The sequence below is a fragment of the Manis javanica genome, chromosome 2 (assembly GCF_040802235.1).
Source record: "Manis javanica isolate MJ-LG chromosome 2, MJ_LKY, whole genome shotgun sequence".
NCBI lineage: Eukaryota > Metazoa > Chordata > Mammalia > Pholidota > Manidae > Manis > Manis javanica.
This window is the reverse complement of record NC_133157.1, coordinates 18,032,412-18,058,656: the sequence shown is the minus strand read 5'-3', so window position 1 is coordinate 18,058,656 and position 26,245 is coordinate 18,032,412. Positions and strand designations below refer to the sequence as shown.

Here is a 26,245-nt window from a genome sequence, read left to right as displayed (position 1 = left end):
CATCTCCTATTTCTGAGCCACAAAGAATTGCCAGGTGACTTTTCAATAGGCTTCGTAAAAGCAGGTGTGTAGGAGTTTACAAAGTGGGATGTTTCAGCAAATCATCTGTTGCCACCATTTGCTTCCTTAGAGTCCAAGTATGTTGATGCATGAACAAAGCTTACCCAATATTTTAAAGAATGGAAAACACATTCAGAGAGGAAGAATGGATTGCTCAAGGATACGCAGCTGTTGTGACACACTGCGAGCCTTTAAATGTCCTCCAAGAACTGATAAATAGCTGATAAAGGAAGTTCAGGGAGAAAAGATAAGAAAAAGAAGTATGCTTTATTATGAGGCAATCTCTGTCATTTTCTATCTGTGCAGCCTCAGGTACGTCTTTTAAATTCTTTGACTTTTAGCTTCTACCTGCGTTAAATCGAAATAATAGAACCTACTCCATAGGGTATGTGAGGATGAAATGATGCTATGCATGAAGTCTCTGAGTACAGGGTCTGGCCCGCAGTAGGAACTCCAGATGTAGGAGCTGTAATAAAGCCTTCTCAGGTCAGAAGTATGGCAAGAGAGAGTGAGTTTCTGAGGTAGGGATGGGGCTGGAGGGAGCTGAGGGGGGAATTCATGTCTGTGTATTCCCACACTCAGTTTTTTTTTTTGGGAAAGCAGAGGGGTGAACATAACAGGAAAGGGAGCATGTCCTGGAATAAATTATCTATTGTTGCCCACATGTCACTCTGGTAATGAGGAAACCCCCTGAAATCAGTTTGTCCACAGCTCCAGATATGAATCTCCAGGAATTTCAGTGCCAAGTTCAGGGGTTCCAAAAAGGATCCAGGGATACGGTGGTCACAGGTCGGAACATTTATTTCTTTGGGAGTCTTCCCTTGTGGATGTTCTCAGAGCTCTGGATTAACTAGAAGGGATCTTCACGTAGAGCTTGGTTTTGGAGGGCCTTTCCCTTCTACCTTGCTCCTGTTTATCTTACTCCCATCATATGGCAAGATGCCAAATTTCCTGTTAAATCAACTGATTAGACTCTGTGAGATTTATAAATAGCTTCTAGAAACCTTTTCTGAAACTCCCTTAAGATTTCTTTACTCTCCTTAATAAGGACAGACTGCAAGAGAAAAGAGAAAAAATTTGCTAAAGGCAAATTGATGGAGTTGAACCAGGTGAACAAACAGACCACAGATCAAAATCATAGTGTAAGTGGGAATTTGGGATGGTGGTCTGCTTAGAAACTTGAATTTTCTAATTTCAAGTTCATAAATGAAAGAACAGATGATCACTCAGACAGGATGTAGTTTAGATTTGGCTCCTTCATGATAATGATAATTTTTCCATATCAAACAATAAGTACTATTAATAGAACCATAAGGAGAAAATAACCTTGTGTGAAAGAAGACATTTTTTCGAACGTATTTAGAAACTCTTTCAATTCTAAGCAGCTTCAAACAATCCTTATCTGTTTATGGCAATTAGTCATACATTTCTCACCAATATCCTTGACACTGGTGTCCTCTAGTTAAGGGTTAACATTTAAATTCCAGGGTAGAGTTGAAGCAGGTTTGTTCTCCTCTAGGTGAGCAGACTTTACATGAGGACACAGACTCACAGAGGATGGACAAAACACAAGAAAGCTTCAATCTCCAATGCCACCTCCTGGCGCTAACTTGAGATGCAACCAGAGAGGTAAAAGGAAGATGCTTAGCCAAAAGCAGGCCTTAAGGGTGACTATTTCCTGTTTCTTACCAGTCCATACAAGACTGAGCCTCGTAGTTCAAGCTGACTGCATTGGTGGGCAGTGTAGGTGGAAATGTCAGACATGAGGATTCTTTGTTTCCTGACCAGATGGGAGACAACTTTTCCAACAGAAGGTCCCAGCAGATGCAAAAACAGCGGCACTGGTGTGTCTCCAGGTGCCTTGGCTGTCCTTAGAGAAAGCTGTCAATCTCACTCTGTAGGGCCTCTCCATGGGACCGACTAGATGCAGTCTGGCTCTGATCAGGGGTAGCTAGGCAAGCAGTGGACAGGCCCTCAGGGGATTGTCTCAGGGATCCCCTAGCAATCTGCAAACAGAGATCCAATCAGAGCAACGTATACTTTCTGTGCAGGAAGTACAGTAACTAAACCATATCCCTAGACAATGTTAATTAGTACTTCTGTTGTTAAAAGTATTTCCCTTTATATAATCTTGTGTAATGTCTCAATGTTTATGACAATGTTTATAACAAAAGTTAGATATAATGGTGAAAATACTCGTTTAGTAGGAGAGAAAATGGAGTATTGCTGAAGCAAAGTGAATCTACCCATGTCCAGAACTTAAGTGTAAATCCTGGGACTTGGAACCTTTTTTGAAAAATGGATCCAATCTCAAAGCCTTTTCCCTAGGTTCACTGATTCCATTCAGTTACATAATTCTCTAAGTCACTCATTCATTCCTTCAGCAAATATGAATTGAGTACCTGCCACATTGTAAGCACTATTCTACGCTCTTGGGTCATGTCACAGGACCAGATACACAGAAATAGAATATCTAGAATAAAATACGTGCAATGTCTCCCTGATCACCAAACATGTGCAACATGACATCCAACTCAGGGTCTTATTGTCCAGGGGGGACACACAGACAATACAGAATAATCATACCACTAGTTTAAATACTAGATACAAGGTCGTAAGTTACGTAGAAGAAAAAGAGCAGAGTAAAGGGGATCAGAGGCACTGGGTAGAAGGACAACTAAAATTTTAAATAGAATGATCATGGTCGACCTCACTGAAAAGGTAAATTTGAGTTTGAAGGAGGTAAGGGCTGGAGTCATGTGAGGGAGTTTTCCAGACAGAGTTCAAGGCGAAGGAAGACACTCTAAGGGGCCTGGCTGGTTGGACCACGTGAGGGAGGGGAGATGCAGCACAGCTGAGGTCGGCGAGAAAATGGGGGCCAATCATGTGGGGCCATGCAGGGCACTGTGATGACTTCCGCGTTCACTCTGCAACGGATGTAGAGCCTCTGCAGAGTTTTGAGCACAGAAATGGCATAATCTCCTTGTGATATTAAATGATTCTGTTGCCTGATGGGTTGAGATTAGTCTGAAGGGGGCAAGGATCAAAGCAGGAAATCCAAAGAAGGTGTGAGGCAGAGACAATGAAATATGCGTACAGAAGTTTCAAGTTTATCGTAGGCACACTCTCCTTAGACATTCCCCATTCTTGTTTTGCAGTGACGTGAGCACGATGCAACTGATCCAGAAGTGAAGGCACCGTTTTAGGGACTGGCCCTAAAATCTGACATGTGATATTCTAAACATTGCCCCTTCTGCAGCACCCAGGGAGACCTCATCTTGAGGATGGGAGCGCTGTAAGATGGAAGGAGCCCAGCTTCTCAACGACAACACAGAGTAGGACCACTTCCTCCCACACCAACCTCATTGCACAGCGACCTGAGTATGTTTGGAAACTATGAGAAAGACCAAGAGTAATACTTTCACGAATCCCCAATCCCTCCCTGTTTCAGCCTTGCTACCGAGTGACTGTTGAGGTTCACTTCCTGCTGTGATTTTCCAAAGCACGGAGAACGGCACACAGGTTGGCTGCACCTCTTCTCCCCATCTTACTAACAGCTGCTCAAAACGCGACCTGTGTATTATTAGGTTCTTCAGCATCACAGCACATGTCAGGACCTGACCTGGGACCCCCATGGGAGAGAATCTCTAAATCACCACAGCGCCGGAGGTGGAAAATAAGACAACAGCACAACTATAACAAAAGTAATCAAAATTAAATCAGATTTCCTTTTCCTTTTTTCTTAAAAGGATACTGAATTTTTGGCAAGGTTTCCTTTACAGTGCAGCATTTTTATCGTTGGTTAGAATTCTTTTTGAAATAGGAAATTATTCACTACAGCAATCCCTGAAAAATATATTTACTCCAGCTCATCTATTGCCTTTTATCTGTCAATTCTGTGATGTTTTATTAAATATCATTTATTAGAAAATTTCCAAAGTCAGAAAACTAACTAGCCTAAGGATAGGCAGACTGAGCTTTTCTCAAGGATACTAGCATGTTCTCCCTTGCACACAGGAGAGGGGAGCGGGGACTACGGTGGTCCTGCCGGGTCCCGCTCGGGAGCATCGTGGGGAGTGTCTCCTCAGCCTCGTCGGGGCCACTCTCAGCGAGTTGGTGGCTGAAGGGCAGGGAGGATGAGTGTCATCCCCGTCTGACTAGCGGGTGAAAGGCTCAGAGAGGTGATCTGACTGCCACGATGCCCCACTGCCCCGCAGAGCCTCTCCGGATGGAGGCACAGGGGCACCACCGAGGACTCCCCATCACCGCAGGCGCGGCTCCCTTTCAAGCGGCTGAGGCTGGAGGCTGAGGAGCACCTCAACACCGCCCCAGGCCAACTGCGAGAAGCATGGCAGCAGAGCAGTTTAGGAAACCGGCTTTGGATGCAGCCAGAACTGGGGGTGGGGCCTGCTCGGGTCACTTTCTAGGTGTAGTCCTTGACTATGCTGCTTAACCTTACTCTTTGTGTCCTTAAATGTCAGTAATGGCTAAAAAACATTTAGCGCAATACTCTGGCTTACCATAAGTGCCCGAACTACCGCGGCTTACCCGTGTAACAGGTCATCCTTACAAGAGGTCATGCTAGGGCCATTGCAAGGTCTGCTGACAGGAGCATCCCGAGAGCACTGTTCAGTCCAACTGGAGGTCTGTGAAATATCACATTTCCTTATGGCCCCAGCATCTGCCAAATGCTCTCAAAAGGCAGTGACTGAGTCCTCCTTGTGTCAGGTCAGAGCCTAGCTGGGCAAGGAGGGTTCTTTGGGGGTTCAGATAAGAAGGGTGGGCGGGTTCCTGAAGGCAGAGAGGGAACCACTCTGGGCATCTGCTGTCTTGCCTCCTTTCACACTCCTGTGGGTGTGAGGGAACAGCAGCCTTGTCCTCTTCACGCATCCTGCCAAGGGCAGGGGGGCACAGATGGCAGAACAGGCTCCTGAGAACCGGGGCTGCAGGGATCTGACTGACACCTGCCAGTTACCCACTCTAGGCAGGGCCATGCATTTGCTCTCAGAGGCAGTGCAAAAAATAACTAAGAAAACAAACAAAAACCAGTGTTTTTTATCTTCATCTCTGTAAGCTCTTTCTGGCCTAACTGCCAGAAAAGACTGGCCCTGAAGATTTCATTTATTACTGTTTCTTACAGGGAATAGAGTGATTTCCACTGGATCCCTAAGTAAGCTGATGGGAGAAGGGGGAGTAATAAATTATAAGCATGTGCTTTGTGCTGAACACTAACATGCATCTTACTTCTGTATCTTTAATTTCATTAAATCTTGACAAAAGGGGGCTAGCTCCTTCTTAGAGAGAAGGGAAGTGCATTTAGAAAATTACATGGATAAAAAGTGTTAGAGCCCAGAATCTACCCAGGTTTGTCTACTCTGGTCTCTTAACTGCCCTCATCTCTCTATTACATCTCCAGACTTAAAGTGTGTGGCATGTGGTCCTACCTTACCCAGAGACTGTTGGGTGCTTGCTGATAGGACTCTTGGGCAAGGGCCCACACCCAGAGAGCCAGTGCCCGGCCTCAGATTGTGGAGGAGGGGAGGGTGCACATCTGTTAGTCTTCAGCAGCATCGCTGGGAATCTGGCAAGGAGTCAGGATGGAGCCAGTGTTCTTCCCTGTGTGTGACCTGTGGCCGGCAGCAGCCAGCAGCAGAGAAACACACTGACGTCCCGGGGAGGCCTCTGTTGAATGACAGCGCTCTTCCCCGATGGCTCCTCCTGCCCAGCCCAGCGTGGAAGGAGTGAGGTGAGTGGTGTGGCCAGAGAGACAGTCTCTACAGGTCACTTCCTTGTGTGTCCAGTGTGTTTGGGCTTTTGCTGCTGTCTCCTGCAGGCAGGGAGCTCTGTCAACTGGCAGGCAGGACCCTGCTACGGTGGAGGTAGCTCTATGTCTAATTATGCTCAGGACTGCAGAGGGGCTTGGTAATATACTTGGCTTAGGAATTATATTTTAAAATATGTCATCACATGATCCTGTGAGACAGATAGGATCATCCTCATTTTACAGAGAAAAAGACAAAAGTGGGGCCCAGAGAGGTTTGCTTGTGATTTCCCTGCAGATTTTGGACTAGAAACCAAGTCTCCTGATTCCTGGGCCAGTGTGTGTTCCAACATGGGATCTTGGGCATAGTATTAAGAGATCTAAAAACTCTCCTTCTTCAAGGCTTGGACAAAGGCTCCAAGCATGCACTTTCACCTAAGTGGAGAGTCAATTCCAGTCTGATAATTTAAAGAATTTGAAATGATCCACAGTTTATGAGCCTCCTTTCCCTGTGTTCTTCTTATAAGCAGATAAACATTCTAACTTACTTACTTCAAATACAGGCTCAAAAAAAAAAAAGGGATTATCCATGTTAATGCTTTGGGAGATATGGAAAGCCACACATATGAAGATAGGTAGGGTAGTTCAGTAATCAATCACATCTTCCAAGGTCAGAAGTTGAACAGTATTGAACATTTATTTTAGCTACAAACTCAGGTATTTGAAAAGACTCCTGAAAATGGAAGTACGCTTTTCAAGAAGTTACAGCCCCCAAACAAGGTGCTTTACTGCCCAGCACAAGCCAAAGCTTGTGGATTATCATAAGGCCTTGCACAAAGGAAGCAAAATAAACACACGTAGATGGAATTTGATGAAGGTGCAAACCCTCTGGCTCTCCTGCGGGGTCTCACAAAATCTTATTAAACACACATTACACAGCAAGCTTGATTATTTGCTCTTTTTTTTCATTCTCTAGCAGATTAAAAATAAGTGACTTGGAAGAGGAATTGTCAGAAACAGTGAAAATGTCAACAGAAGACTTGACAGCTTGAGAATAGAGAAGTTAAAAATAAAAGCAAAGCAGACAAACAGCTTCCCAGCAAAATGGCACTGGGGTGCTGAGCCAACAAAATCTAAGGTTAGGATCATCAAACATTGCACAGATTATTTCAGAGTGACTTTCACCTCAACAGCTTATCTAAAAATGTTTTGACACTTCAAAGAGGGGGGTAGGCCTCAGTTTCCACTTCTTAGAAAGGCCTGTCTATGAGAAAGTACTGCTGAGTTTCTCTGAGCATTTAACTGGGCTTCCCCGTAGGGAATGTGTACAACTTGGAACTATGAAAGACCATGACCCGGAAGACCACATATATTGTCTCTCTGGAATACTTTACACCTTGTGGCTCTTTTCTATTCTAGACAGTCTTGTGAATTTGCAGTAAGAGGTAATGCAAAAGCCACCACCACAGCAACAAAAATCCCTCTTTTTCATCTCACCCCTGTAAGTCCACTATGGTACAGTTGTTAGAATGCACTGGCCCCAAAGATTTCCTCTATTAAGAGCTCTTGTAGTGAATGTAGTGGGTTTGCCATTGTCTATTCTAGCTTCAAGATCTGGTCTTAGGTCCTTTTTTCTTTTTGTGATAAACAAAATACAAAAACAAAAACCAAACCAGCAAACACAAAAACAAAAATAAAGTAACAGACACTGATTTATATATAAAGACAAATGCATATATGTGGATATAGATTTAGAATAATGGTTGTTAGCAATGAATGATGAGTAAGTGCAAAAATGCAAAAGATAGAAAAGAGGCCCTGTTGCCATGTGGGGCCCTTCCTCATTCCTAAGTCCATAACATGCAGTTATTGGCCAGTCTCTGTCCACCTGCAAAGCCCTGGGATCAGCTGAGACATAAATTCAATGGGTGGCCCTAATCTTTCCCATGAATGAGTGGATAAACGGCACTCAAGTGGACCACTGGGGGCCATAATAGGTTTACTGTGCTAAGCCATAAGGGTTTCTTGGAGAGTTACTCATAAGAAGCAATATTTAATAATGTCAAAAATGGACATAATGATAGAATAATAATATCAACAGTAGAAATAATGATGGAAATAAGACTTAAGAGTTACCTTTTATTGGACATCTGGTGTTTGTCTGAAAGTCCTCTGAACACTTTATGTGCACTCTCACAATTAATTCTCACAAGAACCCATTGAGAAAGAAGTCAGTAAGTGCCCATTATTGATCAAGAAATTGATGCTTGAGGAGGTTAACTCAAAACCCCAACTCCTACAGCTAGTAAGGATTTTATATTCCCAAACATACAATAAAGGGTAAATATTTCATAGAGTTAAAATGCCTTTGAGAAAACAGGTTTTCTGAATCCTCATCTCATGACGATTTGATCCAAGCACAGTGCAGCTCCAGCTTGGAAAAATAAAAGCTGTGATCAGAGAACTGTCTATGCAGACCAGGCCTAGTCCTTGAATCAGTTATGAAAATGACTGAATGATTTTCATGCATTTCTAAAACAAACTGCAGACATCCCAGGGAGGTATTTCAACACATCACCAACTTGGAAATGTCCACTGGGAGGAAGTCTCTGGCACGTATGATGAGCCAGCCATGGGCACAAGTCTCAGACTGATATGGGTTAATGCTAGACCTGGAGAGGCAGGGGGAAATGAACAGCCCCCTCAAGGTCTCCTTCCCCTTGAGCATATATGATTACTGCTGTGCACACCCACCCTGGCCCCACCCATCCCATCAAGGGATGGTTGTCTGTAACAAAGCCATGGATCTGAATGGGAAAACACTTATGTTCCAAGTGACAGAATTTCCAGAGAAGATGCTGAGGCTTCTGAATACTGCCTCTGCCTCTTTGATGTCCCTTGCAAGCCCTTCTTTTATTGCTGTAACACCGCATGTCCAAAAGAGAGTTCCTACTAAGGGAAGCAGGTCATACTAAGGGAAGACATACTAGCTCCCAAGTATGCTGCTCCACCAGTGTGCAATCTGAGCTGGTGCCTCCAACATGCTAAATAACTAAGGGAGAGCACAGAGCAAAGGCTTTGAGAGGAAAGGCTAGGCTGGGGGTGACGGGATCTTTTCCAGGGGGAAATGGTGATCACGTCTCAAGACTTAATGTGCCAGAGCCAGCAAATATCACTTTCATCTTGCATGACTCCTGTTGATGGGGCTAGGCCAGCTTGACATTTTTTATATTTTATTGTTTCAAATTACTTTTTATAGAACCCTGGCTATTCATATGACTGCTTATAGAGTAAATACAGGTGACTTTTAATGTAATGAGTAATCTACTCAGTTTTCAAGTGAAACAAATGGAAAGAAATATACTAAAGTCAAAATTGTACATTAAAATTGCTCAAACCTTTGCTGAGAAGGATAGCAATATTCATTTTTTTATTATAGCACTTTCACTTGAAATGGGGATTAGATGAACCAAGGCTTGGAGTGGAGCAGAGGTGGAGAACTTCAGGTCACACACGGAGGTAGTTCATGTTCCAAGCAACAATTTCCAGGAAAGTTGAGGCTTCTGATTACTGACTCTGTCTCTTTGGTATCCCTTGCCACCCCCTCTTTCTGCTGCAACACCCCATGGCCAACAGAGAGTTCTTACTAAGGGAAGCCCTTCGTACTAAGGGAAGACACGGGAGGTCTCCCCCACATGTCTGCTATGTGACAGGGGAGGTGGTGCTTTCAGTGTAAAAAAGTATTGACAGCAAGTAGTCAGACAGATTTGGCCACTGTGCTGGTCCTGGATATACAGTAGCCAGAAAAATATGTCCTTTGCTCCGACGGGTATCAGAGTCTCATTGCATAGAACTTTCAGAAGCAGAAAATTAATAAAATAGAGTAATAACTGTATGGTAAGTACTACAAGGGAGAAAAATGATGTACTGTAGGAGCCCTACAAAGGTCAACTTTTCCATCTGGAGGCAATGTGAAAGGCCAAGGAAGACTTCACAATGGACAATCAAATGAGAGTTTTGTATGCAGTTTGAGTAAATATTTAAGTGTGACTAGGACACAGGGTATGTGTAGGCAAGTTGTGGTGTGGTGGCTGTTGTGAGAAAAAGCTCGATAAACAGTCAAGCATGAGATTCTGGGAGGCTTTGTGCTCTAATGAATTTGAACTTGATTCTAGGGTAATGGAGAGCCATCAATGATTAGGTAAGATCTATTTATTTTTGCATTCATTCTTTAAATATTTACCATCTACTACTTTCTATTCAAGAAACATTTTCCTGAACACATACAGGCACTTGAGATAAAGCATAACAAACAAACAAACACAAAAAACATACAAACAAACCAAAATCAGACAGAGCATGTGCATTGGAGGGGCAGGAGGGGATTTTTAGGTACCGTGAGCAGGAAGGGTCTCACTGAGAAGGTGGCATTTGGGCAAAGATACGAAGGAGGTGAGGAGTAAACCGTAAGAATATTAGGAGGAGAACATTCTAGGCAAAGGGAAAAACCAGGGCAAAGGTCTGGAGGCAAGGAAATATCTGGTAAGTTTGAGGAACACCAAGGAAGCCCAAAGGGCTAGTGTGGAGACAAAGTTAAAGAGATGAACCTTGCAGTCCAGTGTGTGGGCTCTAGCTTTTACCCCAAGTCCAAAGGGAAGCCACAGTATTGTTCTGAGCCGAGACATGAAGTTCTTAGGCTTCTGGTTAAAAATAATTCCTAGGGGCTGGGACGGAGCAAGGACAGACACAGGAAACTAGTTAGGAGGCTAGTATAGTAACCCAGGAACTAAAAGTGATGGTGAGTTGGATTGTAATGGGAGCAGTGGGTATGGTTAGAAGTTATAGTGAGACCCAGTACTTGCTGATGGATTGGAGGTGGTGTGCATGAACAGGTGAGGGGGCCAGAGAGTGACTTCATGTTTTTGGTTTGAGCACCTAAAATGGATTGTATCAGCCAAGCCCCATGGGGAAGACTGCATGAGGGAAATGGGGAGGAGGTTCTGGGAGAGCACCAGGAATTCAGGTTTTGATGTGTTCAATTTGAAATACCGATGAGACAGGCAGGTGCAAAAACCAAACCAACAGATATGAAAGGCAAAGTTCTGGGGAGAGGTGTAGTCTGAACATATAAATTTGGGAGACTTAGCCTACAGAAGGTATTTAGAAATAGAAGGATGCATAAGAACACAGAGGGAGTAATGTCAAACATTGTTAGGCACTGGGCAGCCAGCAGAGAAAAATAAGCCAAATCCTGGTCCTTGGAGACCTCACAATAAACAACATAAATGAAACAATAATACTATACCAAGTAATGATTAAAATTGCATTGGAATTACTTCTGGATGCAGAGTAAAGAACGAAGTGGGGGGAGGACCACAAGCAGAGGAGCAGTTTTGAGGTGGTTTAGCAGGCTGCTGTTAAAATTTGCAGGGGATGCCTGGTCCTGTTTAGTTTAGTATTGGCAGTGGGATGAAAAAAAGATTTGGCAGACTCTAAGGAGGTTTAATCCACACAACTGGGTAATTGTTTAGTTCCACTGAAATACCTCACTCAAAAGACAGTTTTGGTCCTTAAAGGAAAAGTCAGCAGGGTGAGGTTGTAACTCAGGACTGACTCCCAGCTCCGTTGCTTAACCCCTTTGTAAACGTTGGGCGGATTTTTAACTTTTCTATTCTTCCCTTTCCTTAGCTGTGAGTGAGATTAAATAATGCTTCACAATGTTCTTGGGAGGATTAAAGGGAAATCAGACATCAGCTCCTAGCAGGGTTAGTGTGGAATACTTAGCAGGTGCAAGGGAGAAAAAATGCCCTTTTTCCTCTATCCATCTTAGGTTCATTGGTTAGGGCCTTGTAAATTAGCCTCATAAAAGACAGATTAACAGGAGAAAAACAAACAGGAGTTTATTAATGTGTGCACCACAAATACAGCAAGGAGTACTTACTGATGAGTAACTCAAAAGGGTGTTTAGATCTTGGGTTTGTCATAGCATCTTAGCAAAGAACAATAAATTTGTAGACAAGTGACAAGACAAAGGAAAAGGACTTTGAGATTCTAGGTATGCAAATTGCAGGAAGGTATATATATATATATATATGGAATCTATACACACACACACACACACACACACACATATATATACATATATATATATATGGAATCTAATGGTAGATAAGGGCTACTTTTATCAAGGTTGTTATGTAGATTCTTCTAGCATCTGGTCTAGGAAGATCAAGGTCTAGAGCTGTCTGGTGATTAACCTCTATCCTGTGTAAAGGGTGGGGGGACACCTTTACAAATTCATGCCAGGCTTTTAAGTAAACTGGGGAGGGCAGACAGTTTTCTTATATCCTTGTATCTGCTGCTTCTCAATTTTCTTCAGCTAAAAATAATCTGTATGTCAAAGTAGCATATTCTGCTACCTTTCACAGACATTTGGAAGTGGTACTTCTCTTTGTATTGAGTTAAGCAGCTTCAAACATCAATAAAATTGAACTCATCAGCTCATATAGTCAAAACAATATATTGATGGAATAAATACTCAGCTTTAGGCATAGCTGGGTCCAGGGCTGTCGAAGAACAGGTTGTCTTCCTGTCTCACTACGCTTTGTTAGGCAGAAAAACAGACATGAGCGGGGTGGAGAGAGAATAAAGCCAGGAAGAAACTTACTTTCCTCATAAGTCACAGAACACTTAGTTCCCTTAGTTTAAATCAGGGGTGAGCAAACATGGCCTGTGGACCCAATCCAGCACACCGCCTTTTTTTGTAAATGTTTTGTTGGAACATAGCTATACTCATCTGTTTACATACATACAACAAAGCCTACCTGGGGAGGTAGGGACTTAGTTTCCATGCTGAGCAGATTCAAGCAGACACTGGATGCCAGGTGACCCTGGCTTTAGGAGCTGGCAAGGGATCTGCCCCAGTGCTGAGCAGGGGTTCAACAAGCTTCCCTTTCTTCCTTCTGTTTTTCCTTCCTCTCTACTTTATTCAAGTAAACCTGCCTTTGTCTACCTTGACGGGCCCCTCCTCCTTTGGAGTGTATTTAAATAAAACCTTAACTCTGCTTCACTACTGTGTCTCTGCCCTTCAATTCTTTGTTGCAGCGGAGACAAGAACCAAGGACAAACTCAACCCCCCACACTTTCAGACCTACTGGTTTTGTCATCAGATAGACTGTAAGTTGATAATGGACATTGGAAATGTCAGGCTATACCCTGTTCATCATTTCACCATCAGGGCTCCTTCTGTCCTACCTCAAGTCCCGTTTTTGTTAACCATCCCACCACCCATTTCCTTCTGATGTTGAACTGGTACTCTGGAGACTGGCAACCTCAATAGAAAGAATGTCTCTTTTCCAGCATCTGTAGCAAAATGTCCATGTCTAACTCTCCTTGGCCTGTCCTAGGTCACTCTGTGCTGCAACCTTGACTGTAGATAGGAGAATGAAATTCTCTCAGTTACCATAGGCTGGCATCAGCCTCATCTGAACTTCATAGATTACAGATAAAGGAGGAACAAGGAGGCAAAAATGCAGGTCCACTACTCCACCTTTCATTATTAGATTATACTTACAAGCATGTCAGGGTTCCTGGCCATCAGTACCCTTATGTTTCTATCTAGTAAATATCCTGGATTTCATGACTCAAAAACTAAGATGACCTGCAAATTCCTTAAAGCAAACCTTGGGTTGGAAGAACACTTGCTAAGTATATGTCCCCACATCCTCCCACCATTCTCCACCTCTGCCAAGGCACATAGCCCCTCTTCTTGGTCTCCTTCCACAGTTACCCATCAAGCCCACAGTACACTGAGAAACAAGACATACACTTCAGTTCCATCCAGCCTGTAACAACTGAAGACGGAAGTAGCGCAGCTAACTTCAGGATAAATAAAGGGATTCCTAAGGCCATAAGTGCAGCATGACAAATTAGCAAGCACATTGCCCTAGGACAAAAAGGAGCTTCCCACCCAGGCTGAATCACCAGCTTACTGTTTGGAAAAATTTATTTGATGCAAATGAAAAACCAAACATTTGTGAATCAGCTAAACAAGAAGCTCAGGGGGAAAAGCTTCTGGGACTTGTAAAATAAAAAAGACTGTATTCTCCATGGGATTTAGAGGATTGGAAATATATCAGGATTTGGGACATGCACACATCTGGTGTGTTGCTGGGACACTTGGATACTTAGCAAACACTTGACTCGTGTGAGGCTTTTGTTTCTGGGACTTGTTCTTCTCCCGTTGGAAAGCCTTTCCCCTAATGTCAGAAGGACATATTGGAACCACCAATCCGACCTCCAAAGCAAAGATCTATGTGCCCCTCTCTGTCTACCTCCATGCCCCATTTGCTTACCTACAACTGTCTGCAATGGTCAGTTTACAGGTTTTCCTTATTCTACTTTTATAAGAATAAATATTTTATATTAGGACAATATTAGATTTATACAACAGTTACAAAATTAATACAAAGACTTCCTATAGACCTCTTACCTAGTTTCCCCTAATGCTGACACCTTACATTATTATGGCATAGCTGTCAATACTAAGAAACTAACATTAGTACATTACTATTGTGGGTAAAATTGTAATATTTCCAGAAGATCTTGCCTGGCTTTAGTACATATGCCTATCAACAGATGCTCAAGGGTGGAGAGAAGTATGGCTTTAGTGCATTTGCATCATTCCTCAGGGATGGAGAGAAGTTCATCTCCATATCAGTCAGTAATTCCTTAGGGAATGGAGGGCTTTTCTATACCTGAGAGGTGAGGGGAGGGGTGGTTTTGCTTCTGCTGGAGCAGGAGAGAGAGACGGCCATGGACTGTAGTTTGTAAGCAGTAAGTGGATTTTAAACTTTATTTCTCCCTTTGACTGATTTTGATTTTTAGAGGTATTTTGTCCCAGGATTTCCTTTCTCTGGACTTACATCTGGTGCACTTGGCAGGATTCCTTTGAACCCAAAATCTGTCATAATGGGTGTGACCTTTGGGAGGGCTGCCCCTAGAAATGATGGGGAGAAGTAGAGCTCATGCCGAGGGACATGTGTCTACACTCGTGTTGTCATGGAGGTGCCACCACTGCTGCTGGCCATGCTGACCCTGGCCTGTGGCCCGAGCCTAAGGCTACTGCTTCTGCCACTGCTGCTGCTTCTGCTGCCGGCCAGAGCCTGTTCACAACTGTGGAAAGAAGCAGACGTCCGGTATATCTTGATAGTGAAGCAGCTGGCTGCTGTGTACCTCACCTTCCTGGCTATTGAGCCCATCGCCAGAACAGCTCCAACCAAGGTAATAACCACCTATCCCATTGCAGGGTGGGTGAGAGACTGGACCCAAAGGCCACAGAGTGGTGTGGCACAGACACCTACCGTATATCATGTGACTGGCCATTTGCCTTTGGTATCCCGAGGGAATGATGAAGCAGACACATTGGCCCAGGTGTGTTGGCTAGAAGGAAAGCTTGCCTCTGATGTGGCCCAACGGCTACATCAGCATTTGTTGCACATGGGGCAAAAGACAATGTGGGCTGTAGCCCATCAGTCGAGCTGCCATTGATCTTTGAAGAAGTCAGCTGAGCCCAGAAGGAGTGCCCTGTATGTTATGTAGATCAGCAAACCACCAAGAGGGAACTAGAGCATCTCTTTGCAGCATATGGCTGGTTGCCAGTGATTGAGAGCCATCAAGGCACCCACTTTATTGAACATTCATTGCAAGGATGGGTACAGCAATTAGGAATAAGATGGACATGACCCTGGACATTTTGACACATGGACCAGTGATGGTTGGCCTTTCTGGCACCTTGGGGAAAAGGCCTGGAAGTGGCCTCCTGTGTATTCTTGGAGTAACAGCAGAGTGACCCTGCCTCCCCCAAATCATGGTTACTTGCTTCTACAGTCCTTGTGGCCTGGATGCGCCCCCTGGCTGCAGCTGCTGCGTGATGGCTGGAATGGACAAGCTTTGGACGTAACCTGCATTGGACTTTATACCTAGCTGAATCCTCTGGCTTGAGAATTATGATTGTATTGCTGTTGTCAAGAAAAAAATGCTTAAAGAGAGGCTTGACTTTGTCTAATATTTGGTAAAAGTTTTGTGAGTAATCTAGCATGGTTGTTAGGAATGAGTTAACAAGTGTAGAAACATATTTTGTGCTTAATGAGAGATTGTGCTTTAAAGTACATTTACTTAATCTGCATAGGCTGAACCCACTGGCTTGAGAATTATCATGATTGCTGTTGCTACTGTATGTCATTAGTTTGGTTGGAGAGGGGAAACGAGTAAATTGTAAGGCAAGATTTCTGGAGGGGTAGCCTGTGGGTAAAATTGTGATATTTCCAGAATATCTTGCCTGGCTTTAGTACATATGCATATCAGCAGGTGCTCAAGGGTGGAGAGAAGTATGGCTTTAGTACATTTGCATCATTCCTCAGGGGTGGAGAGAAGTTCATCTCCATATCAATGAGTAATTACCTGGGTAACAGAGGGCTTATCTGTACTTGAGAGGTTGGGGGGGGGCCGGGTCGTGGTTTTGCTTCTGCTGGAGCAGGAGAGAGAGACGGCCATGGACTGGAGCAGGAGAGAGAGACGGCCATGGACTGCAGTTTGTAAGCAATAAGTGGATTTTAAACTTTATTTCTCCCTTTGCCTGATTTCAGTTTTTAGAGGTATTTTGCCCTGGGATTTCCTTTCCCTGGAGTTACAACTATTAACTGTAGTGTAGACTTGTTCAGATTTGACCAATTTTTACACAAAAGTATTTTTTTCTGTTCTAGAACCTAATCTAGGATACAAAATTGCATTTAGTGATCATACCTCCTTTGTCCCCCCTGGTCTGTGACACTGTCTAAGACTTTTCTTACTTTTCATGCCTTGACAGTTTTGAGGGGTATCTGAAATCAGGTATTTTGTGGAATTCCCTCAATCTGAGTTTGCCTTATGTTTAGCCTCATGTTTAGGCTAAAGTTATGGATTTAGGGAAAGCATTCCATAAAACTGAAGTGCCCTCTTATCACATCAAATCAGGAGGTATTTATTATAAGCATGACCTATTGCTGGTATCTTATAGTCTATTTGGGCTCTTTTAACAAAATACCATAGACTGGGTAGCTTATAGGCAACAAAAATTATTTTTTAATGATTTAAAATTATTTAACAGTTTTGGAAGCTGAAAGCCCAAGATCAGGTGTTGGGAAATCCTGCATACAGGTAGGGCCACTTCCTGGTTCTTAAGACAGCTGTCTGCTCACATCAAGGGGTCTGTCTGGGGTCTTACAAGGGCACTAATTCTATTCATGAAAGCTCCGCCCTTATGACCTAATCACCTCCCAAATACCACCACACTGAGGATTAGATTTCAATATATGAATTTGTGGTGTATACAAACATTTACTAGAGCAGCTAGTAATATTAATCATTTGGTTAAGTAAGTGTTCGTCATGTTTCTTTTTGACAAAGTGACTGTTTTTTCCTTTTCCATATTCTACTTTTCAGATGTGAATCACTAAATACAGACCACATTCAAGGGGTTGGAATTGGCTACTTTCACTTTTGATCCAATGCAAATCCATTTTACACACTGGGGGAACTTGAAGAAAAAAAAACAACAGATCAAGCAACTCTCTTACCTAACACCTTTTAATGGCTTCCTACTGTCTTCAAGAGAAATTCTTACTCATTTTGCATCATACACATGGAGGCTGCTGTAGAATCCCCTGGAGGTAAATACCCTTATTAACATTCCTATAGATGTAGTTTTTCTTCATAGAGGTAATTATAAATTATCATGACTTATAATTCTGTATTTATTTAATTAATGTCTGCATCCTCCTTGAATCTATAAGCATCCATGTGGCCAGGGTCTGTGTACATTCATCACTCATATCGTTAGTTCCTAGCACAAGCAGGATTCTTGAATTGCATAGGCAGCAGAAACCAACTCCAGATGACAAAGCTGAAACAGGTTGTTAAAAGTTAGGGGCTCACCATCCATAGTATTATTGAGAGTAATGGTGCTGGAGAATTATGCTCAGGTCTGAACTTCCAGAAAAAAATGCTCCAAAAACCATGCTCAAGAAGTGGGATGACAGGGGCACTTCTGTCCCCACTGCTGCCCTACTGAGTACTCTTCAGAGAAAACCACCAGGCTAGACTTTAAAATACTCCCGCCACCAAAAGGTGGATGTCTCTGAGACTGTACTTGCTAGCGACGGGGATTCTGAGTGGCGCTTTCGTCCATACCTACTGACTTCCCACTCAAAGGTTAGTAAGGGTAAGTCTCATTAGTACAGCCAGATGACCTGCTTGTGACCCATTTTCAGAGAGACCTGGGAATTGAATTCTTTCCATGCTACCTTGGTGAGACAGGATTTGGAAAGCTAGAAATCTCTGAAAATATGTGGGAATTCAAAAGGTCCTAGGTACCAAGAAAGTTTGAAAAAAGTCCCATTCACTAACATGTGTTTGATTCTCAGTAAATACCTGCCAAAGAAAGGAAGGATTATAGGATTGCCAGCTTTAGCAAATAAAAATATAGAACACCCCATTCAATTTGAATTTCCGATGAATAATGAAATGGATTTTTAAAAATAGGTATATGTTTCCTGAAATATTTGGAACACAGTTATACTAATGTTTATTTGTTGTCTATCTGAAATTCAAATTTAATTAGGTGATCTGTATTTTTTCTTGCAACTCTAGGAAAGAAGGAAGAAAGGAGGGAGGGAGGAAAGGGGAGGGAAGAAGATACGCATCAGGCTGTCTGAAGTTGGTGACATTAGATTTTTGATTTATCTGACTTTTACCAAGAGAACATCTGTCTATAATTTGACATTTCATGAGGAATTAGCCACTGGGAAAGAATAAACTGGTCAGACTGCCTGGAATTTCTCACTGCTAAGTGACAAATTGGCTTGTGACTAAGATGTGGTGTACCCTGTACAGGGAAGGAATGTACTGAGTTCGGGACAGTTTCTTTTTGGCAAAGTGACTGCTTTATGGACTTGTGACAGTTAGATTTTGTGATATAAATTAATAAGTTAAAATTCCAATTTTATGCCCCATTCCCAAGAATTTAATTACTGTGATTTAATGACTTGAGGAATGAAATTGCTCTCCACGGGTTTGCTCACTGTGGGGAATGCAAGGCTCTATAATTATGTTGGCCACGTTTTATTTCTTAAACGGACTGGTAGGCATGTGAGTGAAATTATTTTATTCTTTGTAACATTTTGTACATAAAAATATTTTAAAGGTATTGTCAAACAAAATGAAATAAAAGCAGAGTGGTTGTAATGGATGAAGAATGGATCTGCTTTTAGAAGACACTTGCTTCAGCCCCGATTAACCACTGTTTGATTTCCTTCAACGTTATATTCCAACAACATTGAGTTAAGGAGATGGTTTCCAGTTTTATCACATGTTATGCTATTTCTTTACATTTGCATGCCTTATGCTTTGCCTTTTTTCTTGGGAAGTCTTCCTTTAGCCTTTCCTCCAGCCACTCCTCCTTGCTTTTTTAAAAGACAACCCAGAGTCATCATACAGGACCACTCAGGAATTGTTTTTTCCTGTCTACTGGCAAGCCTTCTTTTTCTGTCTCCCCTCCTGCAGTTGCTGGAGTACGGCCTACTTCCATTCCTGCCTTAGTTCTCTCTCTCCACTCAGCGGTGTTAGGTCCTCATAGCACACCACATTGTGCTACGATTATCTTTTTATAGGTCTGTTTGGCCACCAATTAGAAACTCCTCAAGAGAAGGAAGTGAACTTTATTCATTCCTCTGCCTCCTGAACTTAGCAATATGCCCAACCCATGTGTACCCAACTAAACTGAAATGTCTTAATTTACTCCCCTATAAAGTTGCTACACATATGCACATAGTAGCCTACAATAAAATTCCAGCCACATATCAGCTGCTTCAAGCAAAGCTCGCTTCTCTATATTCTCAAAGCGTCAAGGCTAACTCAACTTCCTGCTTTTAACAGTGAGAAAACTAAGGCCCAGAGAGGGAGAGTAACCTGCAAGGATATGCAGGAGTTGGGGCCTGGTTCAGAGCCAGAGCCAGATGCCTTCCAGTGCTGCCTGTTGCCAGTTGTCAAACTTTCAAGCTTCCCTAACTCTTCGGGGATTAGGTGGAAGTGTCTCTCCCTGGCACAGCGCCTCAGGCAAACAGGGTCAGACCTCCGAAGAGCAGCTTGCGGAGTGTCCATAGTAAATGGCCATTAATGCAACATTTTCATTCTTGCCAGTGCCTCCCTGGAAATCCAATTCTGCTTCATTTTGGTCAAAAGTCTTGTTGGCACACACAGTAATATGCATGGACTCTTTGAAGTCCTTTCCCCTAGAGCCTTGTTAGCCTTGGCTATTGGAGGCCTTGGCCAAGGCCATCCATCCCATATTCTGCTGACCTGCGGTTATTTGGTGTGAATGGAAACAGAGGAGTTGGTTCCCTAGAACTGTTTGCAAAAACAAGTTGCTTTCTTCTCAAGCTGTGGATTCTATTAACTAACTGGAAGGGCCGTTATGTATTTGGCATCAGATACAGACTTGGCCTCCTCCTGCCCCTTCAAAATTTTGGAGGTAAAAATGTTCTACCCCCAGGGACTTCCAGGGCCAACCTGGAGGGACATCCATTGCAGCATGGATTTCCCAGGTCTGTTGTCCTTTCTCTTGGAAAATGTCATCTATTTATTGTCCCCATTGTTATGCTGGCAGATACACAACCAGTTAATCACTCTTTCTTTCCTTTGCTCCTGGCTCTAAAGGGAAACTCCAGGATGGCTCCATTTTTGTTTCAGACCAGAGTATGAGGATTCTTGAAGCTATAAGGGCCTTTCAACCTCACCTGAGAGAATTCTTCATCTCTACAGATGGAAAAACAAGACTGAGAAGGGAAGAACTTTGGCTAAGTACTCACAATGTTAGAACTGGAGCTAAACCTATCCGGGCCTCAGAAATTCAAGGAATTCTCAAACAACAAACAAACAAACAAATGGCCTCAAACATTGACAGTATTTATCAAAATTTTTCCCACCAGGTTGTTCTTCCAGATTCCCACTCTCATTCTCTCTCTTGCTTCCTTTATTATTCCTTATTTATTCCTAATTCTTCATCTTTGTTTCTTTTTCCAGAAACTTTTCTCAACCCCCTTGAATTTATCTTCAAAACCTAGCTTTGTGAAGTTCTGTGAAATAAATGGAAAGGAGAGAGTCTAGAGGATTGAATTATTGATCCCAATTCTTCATTCCTCTGTAACAGCATGAGCCTTCCACACCCCTGCTATGGCCTCATGGTAGCCACTACATGTTCCCATCTGAGACTTCGGGCTGCTGACTTATCATCAACAAGACATGACATCTATATCCTGCTTCTGTCACTGCCATGAGCACTTGGCCTGGGGGTCCACTGTCCCTTTAGCTTGGGCTGCAGAATGAGACAGAAAGAGCAGACCTGACCCAGACCTGCAGGTGAAAGCTAAGCCCAGCAGAGCTCAACAGAGCCCAACTAATGTCACAGGTGTGCCTGGAAATCTCTGGAAACAGACTCTGCCTCAGAAAGGAAAGTGGTATCTAACTATACACTTGAAATACCCACACTCCAAGATAAAGTAGGTTTCAATATTTATTCAGTCAGTCATTAATTAAGCCATTCAACAAATAATCATTGAGCACCAACTATGACACTATCCAAGCCTAAAGTTTATTAACTTTCTGCAGCTACACGTCAAGATTTGCCCATGAATGCATTTTTCAGAGGGATGTGTTTCTGGCTTTCTTCAACTACTCAAATAGGTCCTTAACCCCAACCAAATAAGTAAAGGCCCTTGGTTTAAGGGTTCACTTGGGATTTGGTTTATTTACCATAAAAGGTCAATACTGAATAGTAGTATTGCATAACTGCTCACCTATGAGTACAGAGTAAAGTAAAAGTTCTGCTTAAATAATTTGAATATTACTAGAAAGGCGGACCAGAAGGGTTGAATTTTAATATGCTAATTACTAAATCAGTGCATTAGTCATATGTAATGATCATCCATATCATTTGCAATTGACACTCTAACCACATAACTTGCATCCTAAAATTACAATAAAAATATTAAACATTTGTGAATACTATCTTAAATTTTACCTGATAGAACCTAACAATTTGTACTTTCAGAACTGTTTTCTCTTGTTACACTAGGGCAGGTCCCCAATGGTTCTGTTATAGCTGACTTTTTTCGTTTTCCTATATAATATGACTTTAAGACCCTTGACTACTCTGATTTCTATTCTATGCATTTCCTAGTTTGTCACTGATCCTCTTAAATATATCTGCCAAAGTTCACCAGATTCAAGTGCAAATGCTTACCTTCTGCTATAGACTGAATTATGTCCTCCTTGAAATTTATATCTTAAAGCTGTAACCCCCAGTGTGATGTGATTTAGAGATGGGACCTTTGGGAGATGATTAGGTTTATCTGAGGTTACGAGGTCAGGGACCCAATGATGTGGTTAGTGGCCTATCACAAGAAACACCAGAGAACTTGCCTACTCTCCTTCTCTACCATGTGGATAACACAGCAAGAAGGCATCAGTCTATGCCAGGAAGGTAACTCTCGCCAGAAACTGACCATTTGGCACCTTAATGTGAGACCTCCAGCCTCCATAAGTATGAGAAAGTAAGTTTTTGTTGCCACAGCCACCCAATATTTTGTCATAGCAGCCTGAACAGCCCAGGACACCTCCCTTCCTGCTCTCCACACAGTGTCTGGCATGGTACTTGGTTTCCCTGGCATGACTGATAGACTGGCCCCTAAGATGCCTGCCTTAGGAGACCATTCTTGGTTTGCCCAGAATTGCCACAGTGCTGAGCCCAGCAGGCCCCAAATTTATGCCAGATTTTCTCACTCCTGGTCTGGATGCCTGGGCTTCCAGTGTCTGCCTATCCATGCCAGTCTTTGGGGAGCCAACGGCTTCTTGGGTAAGATACCACATGCATGAATAATATGACAAGTGTCTGAGTTGGCAGAACTTTTCCAAGGGTGAGGCCAAGTCTGGAAAATTTCCCACCTCCATTCAGCTCCTGGAGGCCCAGCAAATTCACGTGGCCGTGTCTGGTGTGCTAGGACTCAGTGGTGGGAAGATTTAGAGACAGCTGGGATAATAGTCTCTGTAGCCACTGGGCAACTGTACCTTCAGATCCTTAGGTCTCCTTCAGGAAGAGCTGATGAGTGCCTGCTGTCACCCACACATGCCTTTTAGGTGCCTGGTGCCATCAGTAAGAACAGGTTAGAAGTTTGAGTGAGACTCTTCAAATCCCTCACCCCAAATATCGGGATCATGGTCATAAAAACGTTGTATAAGATTGTTGTGAGAATCAAATAAGGTGAAGAGTCACACACAGAAGCCAAGTAGGTGGAGCTGCTGTGCCTGGGCACTGCTCTCAGAACTGTCACTGTATTTAACAGAGCCCAGACAGCAGTAACACCTTTTTGAATAAGCCTACCCACCATCTCAGAGAGACCTAGGTTTCATCTTACTTAGGCTACAAGCATCCCCCGGAGGATACATCAGCAAGTCATAAGCCCACCTCTTCCCTGATCCAACCCTTCAAAAGCCCACCAAAAAACTTAGCCACTAAAAGCCTTTCAGCCTGTAAGAGACACCTTCTTTGGTCTGCTTGCCAGAACAGAAGAGGTTCCTCTTAGGTTTAGCAATAAACCTGCTTGAACTGTGGAGTTCACGTCCCTTCTTTTCCTTTTTAATACTGCTTCCTATAAAGCTGACAGCACCGTGAGACAGACTGTGTTATGTCCATTTCACAGATGAGGAAATGGAGGCTCAGGCAATTCATTGACCTGAATGAGTTCAAAAAGCTGGTGAATATGAAATTTCTTTCCCCGTTTAGTATATAGGGAGCACTTGATTTGTACTTAATGAAACAATAAAAGTACCAGGTCTTTGATTTAATTTAAACTGACCATTGTGCTTCATTGCTTAACTCTAAACTGTAGAGGGCTCTTCACCTGTGAGGAACTGTTCCTATCTGGTCATCAGATCTGACCCCCAAACTGGTTACCCTGTGAGTCGGGTCCCAGGACTTTACATCCTGTGCATTCACATCTTTTGTGGGCTACACATCTGGTACAGGTGTTTATATGGGCCCCAAATAAAGGAAATACTAGTACTGATACTATACTTGAGGGTATCATGCTGTGGGAAGTGGGGAGCGGGGTTTGAGGAAAATGATTTCCCAACAGAATATGTAATAATAGGCACTTGTCTGCTGAATTTACTGAATAAGTTTATCTGTGGAAGCCCTTTGCAAAGCATTTTGTACAATAAATTGCCCAAGCCTCAGATATATATGGCATTTTATTCTCATACAACATCATGATACAGAGATCTTTACTATCTCTTTTACAGGTAAGGGATATGAGAATATTAATTTAACAATGACTCCATGCAAATTTCTGGTTTCTTGGAGAAAACAATCACAGTTAAGCCATGTTCTCTGACTTGAAGTCAAAATTCAGCTAAGTCCATGACATAGAGCCTGAATAAGGGCTCTGGACCTTGGGGGCCTTGAGTTCAGATCCTTCTCCGTCAGGGAGTTCTAACAAACCAGACAAAGAGGGTTGCCATCTCTGGGTGTCAGTTTATGTAAAAATGGTGATACGTATTGCACAAAAATAAAATGTGAGGTAGTTGTAAAGATTATATTAGATAATGTCTGTAAAGTACAATTTCTCTGACACAAATTAAACACTTTATGAATGTTCACCGTTAGCATTATCATGCACATGTAATAGAAAAATCAAAAACAAACTACAGACAGTGAGTGTTCTCAGAGCACTGAGAGGCCACTTCCTTCATACCATCATCCCAGGTCCTCAGGGGTACATCACTGTGGGGCTGCTGTTCTGCGTGAGGCCCTGGGGCTGAGCAGGGACCCACAGGGGTACATCACTGTGGGGCTGCTGCTCTGTTTGAGGCCCTGGGGCTGAGCAGGGACCAACAGATGGACAATGAGACTATGTCTCCTCTCCTACAGTGCTTACACTTTAAAAGCCAACATGTCAACATGAAATCCTGGCACCTTAAGTTTTTACTGACTACTGATTTGGAGGGCACAATAATATTGCCTTATGTGTGTTGAGCGCTTTTACAGTTCTCAGCACTCTCCCACATGCATGATTTCACTTATGGGCTCCCTCACCAACCTAGGGAGTGCCCACCTCCTCCTCATGAGAAGAGTAATTTAGTAGTAATCCAATTCACTTGAGTGTTAAGTGGAAGACTCAGGACGCAAACTCTGGTCTGCTTGTCCCCAGTCCAGCGCATTGTCAGCTCCTAGAATGTGACAATGAAAGAGCTGCCTGGATTGGGGTGGGAATGTTATTCAGGGAACATTCCTCAGGAGAGGGGGCAGTGAGTCCCAGTGGCTACCCCTGCCACAGATGTATCCTGGTTGGCTGGCGGTCTTGCTGGGCAGTTACCCACTTCAGGGACCAATAAGAGTGGATGGCTCAGAGAGAGTCTTTTTTAATCTACTACAATGCATATGAAAAGCAAGTGATTCCAAACAAATCATTTTTAAAAAATTGATTCTGCAAGTATTGGATATCTTGTTCTAAAACAGTGAAAAACATCTTCATGGAGTGGAAAGAACAGGATTTGGAACCAGATAGATGTGGTTTCTAACACCAGGCTCGAGAGTAAATCAGCTGTATGACTCTGAACAAACCATTAAACCATTCCCTCTTAGACACAGGGATAATAACACCTACCTGCAGGACTGCAGAGAGGATTAACTTACATGGTGTATTTAAGGTGCTGAGATCACAGTGGGCTCTAAAAAGTTTTTATCATTGCCTTTATATTAGTAAATTAATAAATTGCTGTTGTGAAAAAGACTTGCTTTCTAGATTCAGTGACCTTCACATGTAGTGCCTTCATGGTTATATCAGAGATTGGCAGGCAGTTAGCTTGATTCACAGCTTCAAAAGAAAAGCTATATTATCTGGTAGTAGAAGGGGAGAGAAACTCACTCCCAGGCCAGGCAAACATATGGTCAGTCAACACATGAGTAAAAGGGAAGCTAGGACAGTAAAGAGAAAATTTTAGATCTCTAGACCAAATAAGAGTATTCTGCAATGGAAGACATTCCTTGGGCAGCTGGGAATCATTTCCAAAGTAGGACATTTGTCACAGCTGTTTGGGCTTTGTGTATATAGTGCATTGTTAGGACACTGTTTTGCTATCACATTGGAGTGGTGGGATTTAAAAGGTCATGTCACTCACAATGACTTTCAACAGGCTGTATCCTTCATATTTTTGTGTGCTTTGGACAGTGGATTTCAGACCTGGCCGCACTGCTGAATAGAGCTCTGGAGTTTCACAGGACCCTTATGCCATCTGAAAATATGAAGCAGAAAAGCCATCTAAGAGATTTTT

At 42.9% G+C, this 26,245-nt stretch overlaps 1 long non-coding RNA gene across 1 annotated transcript; it reads left to right on the top strand.

Moving 5' to 3' along the window:
• Positions 1 to 288: 288 nt before the first annotated feature.
• On the top strand, positions 289 to 21,867 carry LOC118974136 (uncharacterized). The gene is made up of 5 exons (XR_012126552.1): positions 289 to 372; positions 1,580 to 1,689; positions 3,219 to 5,806; positions 17,303 to 17,529; positions 20,573 to 21,867. It is a non-coding gene; the product is annotated as an uncharacterized lncRNA (long non-coding RNA).
• The last annotated feature ends 4,378 nt before the right edge of the window (positions 21,868 to 26,245 follow it).